Source organism: Ranitomeya imitator, chromosome 1 (assembly GCF_032444005.1).
Source record: "Ranitomeya imitator isolate aRanImi1 chromosome 1, aRanImi1.pri, whole genome shotgun sequence".
NCBI lineage: Eukaryota > Metazoa > Chordata > Amphibia > Anura > Dendrobatidae > Ranitomeya > Ranitomeya imitator.
In genome coordinates, this window is record NC_091282.1 from 805,063,390 (window position 1) to 805,072,838 (window position 9,449).

At 44.4% G+C, this 9,449-nt stretch overlaps 1 long non-coding RNA gene across 1 annotated transcript; it reads right to left on the reverse strand.

The window, feature by feature from the left end:
- Positions 1-4,910: 4,910 nt before the first annotated feature.
- Positions 4,911-6,625, reverse strand: LOC138658137 (uncharacterized). Its single transcript, XR_011317359.1, has 3 exons — positions 6,540-6,625; positions 6,331-6,452; positions 4,911-5,264 (listed from the first exon to the last, which is right to left on the reverse strand). It is a non-coding gene; the product is annotated as an uncharacterized lncRNA (long non-coding RNA).
- Positions 6,626-9,449: the final 2,824 nt, after the last annotated feature.

Below are 9,449 nucleotides of genomic sequence, written 5' to 3' on the forward strand. Positions count from 1 at the left end.
ATTGTTTCTCTCTGCCATCTTCATTAGTGGCCAGAAGAAAGTAATTTCTCAAGTTTCCACTTCACTTCTATAAAAATTCTGAAGGATAAGTCTTTCATATGAGATGAATTTCCACAGCCTTCTGTTTAAGGCTATGTGCACACGTTGCGGATTAGGCTTAGGAATTTCTGGTGCGGATTCTGCAACTCTTGGCAGAAAACGCAAGTGCGGATTTGACGCGTTTTTTGTGCGGTTTTGCGGCGGATTTTGTGCGGATTTACTGCGTTTTTTACCCCTGCGGATTTCTATAATGGAATGGGTACAAAAACGCTGCAGATCCGCAAAAAAAGAAGTGACATGCTACTTCTTTTAATCTGCAGCGTTTCCGCACAGAATTCTACGCACCATTAGCACAGCATTTTTTTAACCATTGATTTACATTGTACTGTAAATCACTTGCGGATCTGCAGCATTTCTGCACGGAAAAAAAAAACGCTGCGGATCCGCAGGAAATCCGCAACATGTGCACATACCCTAATAGTAAACTGCACCCAACAAACAGTCCGTTAATAACATATTAAATTAATTAAAGACACAATTAGAATATGTGCATACGTTGTAGATTTGCCTGTGGATTTTTCCGCACTGAATCCGCATCTCTTGGCAGAAAACGCAGGTGTGGTTTTGGTGCGTTTTTTGTGCAGATTTCATGTTTTTGATGCTTTTTTGTGCGTATTTTATGTTTTTGATGCTTTTTTATGTGTTTTTGATGCGTTTTTTGATGCTTTTTTAATGCGGATTTGTATGCGTTTTTGAAAGCTTAATAAAGATCTATTTTTGAACAAAAAAAAGATTTGTGATGTCATTTCTTGTCCAATCTCCTCTTTTACATTTGTCCAACCCACACTCCATTACACAGAGATAGATAGATAGATAGATAGATAGATAGATAGATAGATAGATAGACAGACAGACAGACAGACAGACACCTGTGGTATTCACTCAGTGGTGACCGACGCTGCTTTAAGGGGTCCTCTGGGGTGATGTTATGGCAGCTAGATGGTATAACTTCCCACAGGGCTCCGGGTGTGTAGATGGAAGATGGTGAGGAGTGCAGTAAAGAATGAGGACACAGGTTTGCAGTCTCTTTACCTTGGTTTAGTGAAGACTTCAGCATCTGCAGTCCAGAGCACCAGATCACAGGGCAGGCAGGGTTAGGCCGGGTTGAAGGCAAGTTAGGAGTCCCCTTACCCAGGTGGAAATCAAAAGCCTTCCTCTAGCACCATGTTGTTGTAGTTCCTTATGGCTTAAAGCTCCACATAAGGTCCTCACAGTTGTTGTTTTTCTCTCTCTGTCCCCCGCGTAGGATAGGACATAAACCGTATGACTGGTGGCTTGAGGCTGGTTATAGGGACTCTAGCACGCCCCAGTCTCTGAGGGGTGCCACTGTGCCTCCTGGGTGTTAGGTCGGACAGGTAACGTAGAGTTCAGTTGTCCTGCCGGTCTCTGATGTAAGTCATACAGGTCCTTACAACCTCTGTGCTCCGGCTACCGGTCTCTGCGCCTTAGAAGGAGGCAGCCTGCTCAGGGCTGGTCTCCCCCTAATGTTCTCTCCTGTGCTTTGCTCTCCTGCACGCTCTCTGCAATGTATTCGGCTTTCTCAATGTCTCTTTCCAGGAGCTGGAGCACTGAGGCGGCACAGCTCCGTAAAACCTTCTGCTGCCTCAGACTTGTCCAGTCCATCTCCTGACTGGTCCTGCCTGGAACTGACTGACTTATCCTACAGACTACCAGTTATATATATATTATATATATATATATAGTGTAGGGATTCCACTCACTCAGGTGCGACGGCTGACACTCAGAAGGCATGTTCCTTTAAAGTTCACTGGGTTTATTGCTTCATAAACCATATGGCAAAACAACAGAAAGCAAATAGCCTTTGGTTCAGGCAAAGAAAAACAAGTGTCCAGTTCATCCGGCTCAGTCTTGAAGCCTTAACACACTCAGGAGGGTTTCACCTCCACACATATCTGCTGCTTAAAGCAATAGCCAGTCTTATATAGAGCTAACCACACCCAGTAACCTATCACATGATTAGCCATGTGGTCTGACATCACCACAGGTCCTGAAACACATATATATACATGGTTATGTGCAACAAAGAAATACTCCGGGCTACATTACAGCAACAAGGCACTTATGTGGCACATACCTCCCGTCGACTGCACACCCTTTAGCCATGCTACATACCTCCCCCCTCTGCCTAAAGCCGTGGGGCTTGGCACTTTCCCCCACTAAACAAGGGATTCTTGATAGGGCATCCGCATTACCGTGCAGCTTTCCAGCCCTATGTTCCACATGGAAACTGAAGTCCTGTAGAGCTAAGAACCAACGGGTGACCCTAGCATTTCTACCCTTTGTTTCCATAAAGAAAGAAGAAAAGAGAAGCGCAAAGAGGTGCACACTGAGCCAATGTAATCAATATAAACAAATCTTTATTGAGACCAAAACTTCAGTGCTAAACTTTAAAAACATACATTAAAAACAGCATAAAACATATGCCTATACACACTACTTTCAATGTCCTCTGTATGGGGACATGATAGAAACCAGACCCCCTAGGAAAAATAATCCTGTGGCGTAGCTCCGTGAGTTGCAAAATAGTATAAAGTCAGATCAATGCAGATAAGTGTCCTGTGGTGCCGTCCTGACGTGATTTAATAATGTCCAAAATAGATATCCGGCTCTTGTTATATATAATAATACTATGATATCACAAGGTTTAGATGACTAATTAAGAACATGCAGATATCCATTTAATATGTCCACTAAGTACTAAACAATGAGCCCTTCATATATTGTGGGCATGGAAATGCACATAAACAATATTATGATACATTTAGAGAAAAAAAAAAAAAAGACAGAAATGGAACCACAGGCATCACCCACTACATGTGAAGATAAATAAGTAATATACTCACTAGGAGACAGGGTCTGGAAGCTCCCTACGCGTATCGCCACTCCTGGTGGCTTCGTCAGGGGAAATGATGATATACAAGTCGTGTCCAGCATATATAGCGTAAGTGCACTTACTTATTGGTCAGCTAATGCCGACACCTGTGTTCGGCAGTCTCTGACCAATAGGAACCAGTCAGTAAGTCTTGAGTGGGGATAAGTAAAACCTGTCCTTATTTGTAGACGGTCTAATAATGTCACAGTTCTCCTCCCTTCTCTGCTGTGCAATGTAGACTCCGATTGGTGAAGTGAAACTTGTGAGAAGTTCCCTTGGTTACCGAACGTCTTAGAGGCCTGACGTCAGTCCAATAGGTGTCCTCCATTTTCCGCATCTGCGCAATGCGAACAAAATGCATCTTAATTATACAGCGTCCTGGAACCAGACATTTGTCTTTCAATGCAGGCCGCTTTTGCGCCTGCGTGATACGCTATTACTAAAGTCTGGCGCCAGCCCTATAATGACTATTTACTGAATGCGTTTGCGCAGTACTTGCGGACAAATCATACCTATAAAATACATTTTTCTCTTATGGAAAACTCCATGGTTAATTAGGAGAAAAAAAAAAAAAATTGTTTATCTCCTTTGTGCACCTGCGCAGTGCTATCAAAATCTGGGAAAATCATGTCTATTGTAAAGCCATACGGGCATGAGTTACCAGCTGCAAGATATACTAATTGTGCATCTATGCAATATAATCCCCTAATTGCCTGGCGTCTGGAGATACAGACGCTGGTCCACTAATGTAGATATACTTTACACCTGCACCATATTCCGATAGTAAGCGTCCGCTAGTCGCGCCTGCGCAGTGCGACGAAAATACATCACTTCATAGTTTCTAGGCGTCCTAGAAACCAGACGCTGATCTACCGATATGGTTCGCTTATTGCGCCTGCACGACGCGCTGTTGCTAGAGCCCATCGCCAGCCCTATAACCACCATTACTAAGTATGCCTACGCAATATCTACAGGGAAGTCATTCCTATAATAATTCGTTCTTAGAACTCCATTTTTGATGAGGTAATAGTAAATCTCTTGTTATTCCTACACAGTGTTTATTAAGATCCAGAAAAGTCCTATCTATTGCCTTACGGGCATCAGTTTTCCACTAGATGATAAACTGTTTGTGCATCTATGCAATACAGAACGCTGTTAACCAAGCGTCCAAAAATACGGACTCTGGTCCACTAGTGTGAGTAATATTTTACCATGTTATCCCAAGAGAAAAAAAAAAAAAAAAATGATGATGAACCCATCTAGGGCAGAAGGAATCCTGTATAGAGGAGATCCTCATTGAGGCCCCCTGGTGATACTGATCCCAACTGGTATATCCAGCGGGCCTCTAGTCTGAGCAATTCCCCCTGTCTGTCCCTTCTGCGGATATTTGGTGGAATTTTCTGCAGGCCGGTAACCCGCAGATCCCGAGTATTGCTAGAATGAACCTGCAAAAAATGCATGGCTACTGTGGAAACCATTTTGCCTTTGGATATATCTTGTTTGGCGCAATTAATATTAGAGATATGCTGTTGTACTCTTTTGCGAAGCTCCTGGGAGGTCTGTCCTACATAGGTCTTGGGGCAAGAGCATGTCAAAGCATAGATCACATTAGATGTTTTACAGTTCATATAGTCCTTTAAATTATACTCAGTCCCATCTAGGGGATTGGCAAAGCAGGAGCCCCTGCTTACCAACGAGCAAATATTGCATTCCCCGCATGGATACATACCTCTGAGGGTACATCCCCTGCCCAGTTTCAAAGTTGGTTTAATAAAGTGGCTCCTTGAGAGGGAGTCTCGTAAATTTGGTGCCCTCCTAGCTGTAATTAGAGGGCGCTCTGGTACAAGGTCTGTCACCTTAGGGTCTGTTTTCAAGATGTTCCAGTGTCTCCTGAATAATTCGGAGACTTTCTTCCAATGATTGTGGAATGTAGTTATATACCTGAGTTCGTTATCCACTTTCCTGTTTCTCGGTTTTAACAGTTGTGTCCTTGGGATAGATTTAGTTTGCTGTAGGGCATTTTTTATAATCGATCTCGGATAACCTCTTGCCTGCAGACGCGTTGAGAGGGCCTTAGCTTGAGAGCAAAAATCACTCTGTAGGGTACAGTTCCTCCGGATTCTGTGAAATTGACCAGTAGGTAAATTTTTCTTCAGATGATGAGGATGGAAACTTTTAAAATCCAATAATCCATTAGCTGCCGTGTTTTTCCGGAACAGGTCTGTATATATGATGTCATTTTGACGGATGAGTCTTAGATCTAGAAATCCCACTGTAGACAAGGATATTTCAAAGGTTAAATGAATGTTATATACATTATCATTCAGCATCCGGAGGAAGTCCTCACATCCCTCCCTTGAGCCTGCCCAGATAAAAAAAAATGTCATCGATAAACCGAAACCAATATAAAACATTTTCTCTAAAGGCCCGCGACGGGTACACGCTGGTCTCCTCCCACCAACCCATGAAAAGGTTGGCAAAGGAAGGAGCACAGCGGGCACCCATCGCGGTACCCGATAACTGTTTGAAAAAAGAAAACTCAAATATAAAATAATTGTGTGTTAACACAAACCTGAGCAGGCTCAAAAGGAAGGAATTATGTGGGAGCTCCCCAGGATGCACTCTTCTTAGAAAATGATCTACTGCCCTTAATCCGTCATCATGTGCAATGCTGGTGTAAAGAGCAGAAACATCGGCTGTCACCAGCCAGGCCTGCTCTGGCAGTCTCACATCTTTCAATTTCTCTATGAGATGTGTTGAATCTCTGATATAGGATGGCAAATCCTGTACCAACGGCTGAAGAAAAAAGTCTATGTATTCACAGGCTCTTTCCCCTATACCTCCAATACCCGAGACGATAGGTCTTCCAGGAGGGCACGTGAGATTTTTATGGACTTTAGGTACCAAGTAGAATGTGGGAATCACTGTTTTTTTTACAAATATATAGTCTCTTTCTCTTTTTCTAATCACTCCCTCCATCAGTGCTGCATCCAGTAGCCTTTCCAGCTTCCCATTAAATACTAGCGTAGGATCCGACGGCAATTTCACATAGTTTTTAATGTTGGTCAGTTGTTTAGACACCTCTTCCAAATACATCTCTATTGGCCACAGAACTACATTCCCCCCTTTGTCTGCCTCCTTTATAAGGAATGTCTTGTTGGTTTTTAAGCCAGCCAAGGCCTTCCTGTCAGTCACTGACAAATTTTGTTCTTTATTTTTGATTATTGGTAGTTTATGTATATCTGCCTTGACCACTTCAAAGAAGGTTTTAACCGAAGGTACGAGAGACAAGGGAGGAGTAGTAGTAGAGGGTAGTCTATGAGGAAAGCTTTTCCTACCTGCAGTGTCATCGTTTTCATTCAGGAGTTCCAGGAGATCGTGAAAAACCCGTCTATCTACTGTCGCTGTGGAGTCCGGAAAAAGTTCTGGTTTATGATGTAATGCTTTCAAGACAATTTTTCTGCAAAATAGATATAGATCTTTAATAACGGTAAACTTATCCGTAGTTAGCATGGGAGAAAAAGTGAGACCCCTCTGAAGAACTGACCTCTCTGCCTCAGACAAAGTATATGTGGATAGGTTAATGATTTGGAGCTGGTTATTAGTTATTTCTGGCGCCTGCTGCTCTTCTTCTGTCCTAGCATGGGCTGATAGCGTGGTCGCCTGTTTTTTCTTATTTCTCTTTCCCCGCCTTGTCCTCCGTCCGTGTCGCTTGTGTCTGAGGCTAAAAAATCGCTCAGACTGCTCTCAGCTGTGGCCCCCATGTCCTGTTGATTTGTTGCAAAAAATGGTCTTTTATTACCCGAATGTTTCCACCTGTAGGCTGTACCCTTTTCATAATCCTGTTTATCCCGTTGTAATTTAGTTTTCTTTCCTGTCATGATCTCCTGCTCAAACTTCGTAATCGTGTCCTTTAGATTTTTTTGAAAAGGCTGTACTTGTGTTATAGGGTCATAGGTCGACAGTTGTGCCTCCAGATTCTTTATTTTTTGTTTAAGTGTTGATAACGTCTCATTATCATGTTGTAATATGTATAATATGTAATATGGTGAGAAATATTTAGGTGGTGCCCGCTCGACTTTCTTTTTCTACCCTTTGTTTCCCTCATCCATCTAAGTGGGGCATGGTCAGATATTAGTCTGAATTTACGACCCAGAAGATAGTACCGTAACATGTCCACCGCCCACTTTATGGCCAAACACTCTTTTTCCACGACTGAGTAGTTCTTCTCAGATGAGGACAGCTTTCTAGTCAGATAGAGAACAGGATGCTCCTCCCCATGTAGCTCTTGGGAAAGGACTGCTCCTACCCCAACATCTGAGGCATCTGTCTGAAGAATAAATTCTTTCTTGAAGTCTGGGGCCATCAGAACGGGCTGCTTACACAGAGCCCCTTTCAACTCTTGGAAGGCTGACTCTGTCTCTTCGGACCATCTCACCATCACCGACTTTGTCCCCTTTAGCAGATCAGTCAGAGGCGCAGCCACTGTGGCGAAGTTCGGGATGAACCTCTTGTAATATCCCACGATTCCCAGAAAGGCTTTAACTTGCTTTTTGGAGAGTGGTTTCGGCCATGTTTGGATTGCCTCCACTTTCCTGATTTGGGGCTTTATTTCTCCACAACCCACTATATAGCCTAGGTATTTAGCTTCTTCCTTACCCAAGGCACACTTCTTCGGGTTTATTGTAAACCCTGCCTCTCTTAGAGCATCAAACACCACTTGGACTTTCTCCAGATGACTCTCCCAGTCCGGGCTAAAGATGAAGATATCATCTAGGTACGCAGCAGCGTAGGCCTTATGGGGTGCAAGGACTCTATCCATAGCCCTCTGGAAGGTCGCCGGAGCTCCCTGTAGGCCAAACGGCATCCGGACATACTGGAAGCATCCATCAGGTGTCGAAAAGGCCGTCTTCTCCTTGGCTTCCTGTGCCATGGGAATCTGCCAATACCCCTTTGTCAAATCCAAGGTGGATATATATCTGGCGTGCCCAAGCCTTTCGATGAGCTCATCAACGCGGGGCATGGGATAAGCATCAAACTTGGAGACCTCATTTAACTTCCGATAGTCGTTGCAAAACCTCCACTCTCCATCAGGTTTTGGGACCAGGACAATTGGGCTCGACCAACCACTCTTGGATTCCTCAATGATTCCAAGCTTCAACATACGCTCCACTTCCTTGGAGATAACTTCTCGACGAGCCTCAGGAATACGATAGGGCTTCACGTTCACCCGCACATGTGGCTCTGTTAGGACCTCGTGCTCTATGACCTTCGTGTATCCTGGCAATTCTGAAAACAGGTCCCTGTTTTTCTGGAGTAACTCCCGGCACTGTTATTTCTGGGTCTTCGATAGTGTCTCTGCTATAGTAACCGCTCCAACCTCACCTTCTGGGTTGCTTAACAACTATGGAGTTACTGTCGGCTCTCTATCTTGCCATGGCTTGATAAGGTTGACATGGTAAACTTGGAATGGTTTCCGTCTTCCTGGTTGGTGAATTTTATAATTTACCTCACCAAGTTTCTCGACAACCTCATATGGCCCTTGCCATTTGGCCAAGAACTTGCTTTCCACCGTCAGAACTAACACAAGAACTCGGTCTCCCGGATTGAACTGCCTCACTCTTGCATACCGGTTGTAGACCTTGGCCTGAGCTTCTTGTGCTTGGAGAAGGTGATCTTTCACGATAGGCATCACCTTTGCAATCCTCTGCTGCATCAGGGCCACATGCTCAATGACGCTTCTGTGGGGCGTGACTTCGGCTTCCCAGGTTTCCTTGGCTATATCCAGGAGTCCTCGTGGATGTCGGCCATATAGAAGCTCAAACGGTGAGAACCCTGTGGAGGCCTGTGGAACTTCACGAATGGAAAACATCAGATAGAGTAAGAGACAATCCCAGTCTCTACTGTCTTTCTCTATAGGTTTTCTCAGCATGCTCTTCAGTGTCTTGTTAAATCTCTCAACAAGGCCATCTGACTGGGGATGGTACACCGAGGTCCTCAACTGGGAGATTTTCAGGGCTCTGCATAACTCCCTCATCACCTTGCTCATGAAAGGTGTCCCCTGGTCAGTCAGGATCTCCTTCGGCAGACCTGTCCGGGAAAAGACATGGACCAACTCGCGGGCTATACTCTTCGAGGAAGAATTTCTCAAGGGAATTGCCTCAGGATAGCGTGTGGCATAGTCCAGGATGACTAATATATACTGATGGCCCCGAGCTGATTTAACTAAGGGACCGACCAAGTCCGTGGCAATTCTCTCGAACGGTACCTCAATAATGGGCAGTGGCACAAGGGGGTTCCGGAAATGAGGAGTGGGAACAGTAAGTTGACATGTAGGGCAGGACCTGCAATAGTTCACTATTTCCCGGTGACACCCAGGCCAATAGAACCTCTGCACAACCCGTTCCTGCATTTTTTCCACCCCTAGGTGTCCACCCAAGATGTGTGAAAGGGCCAT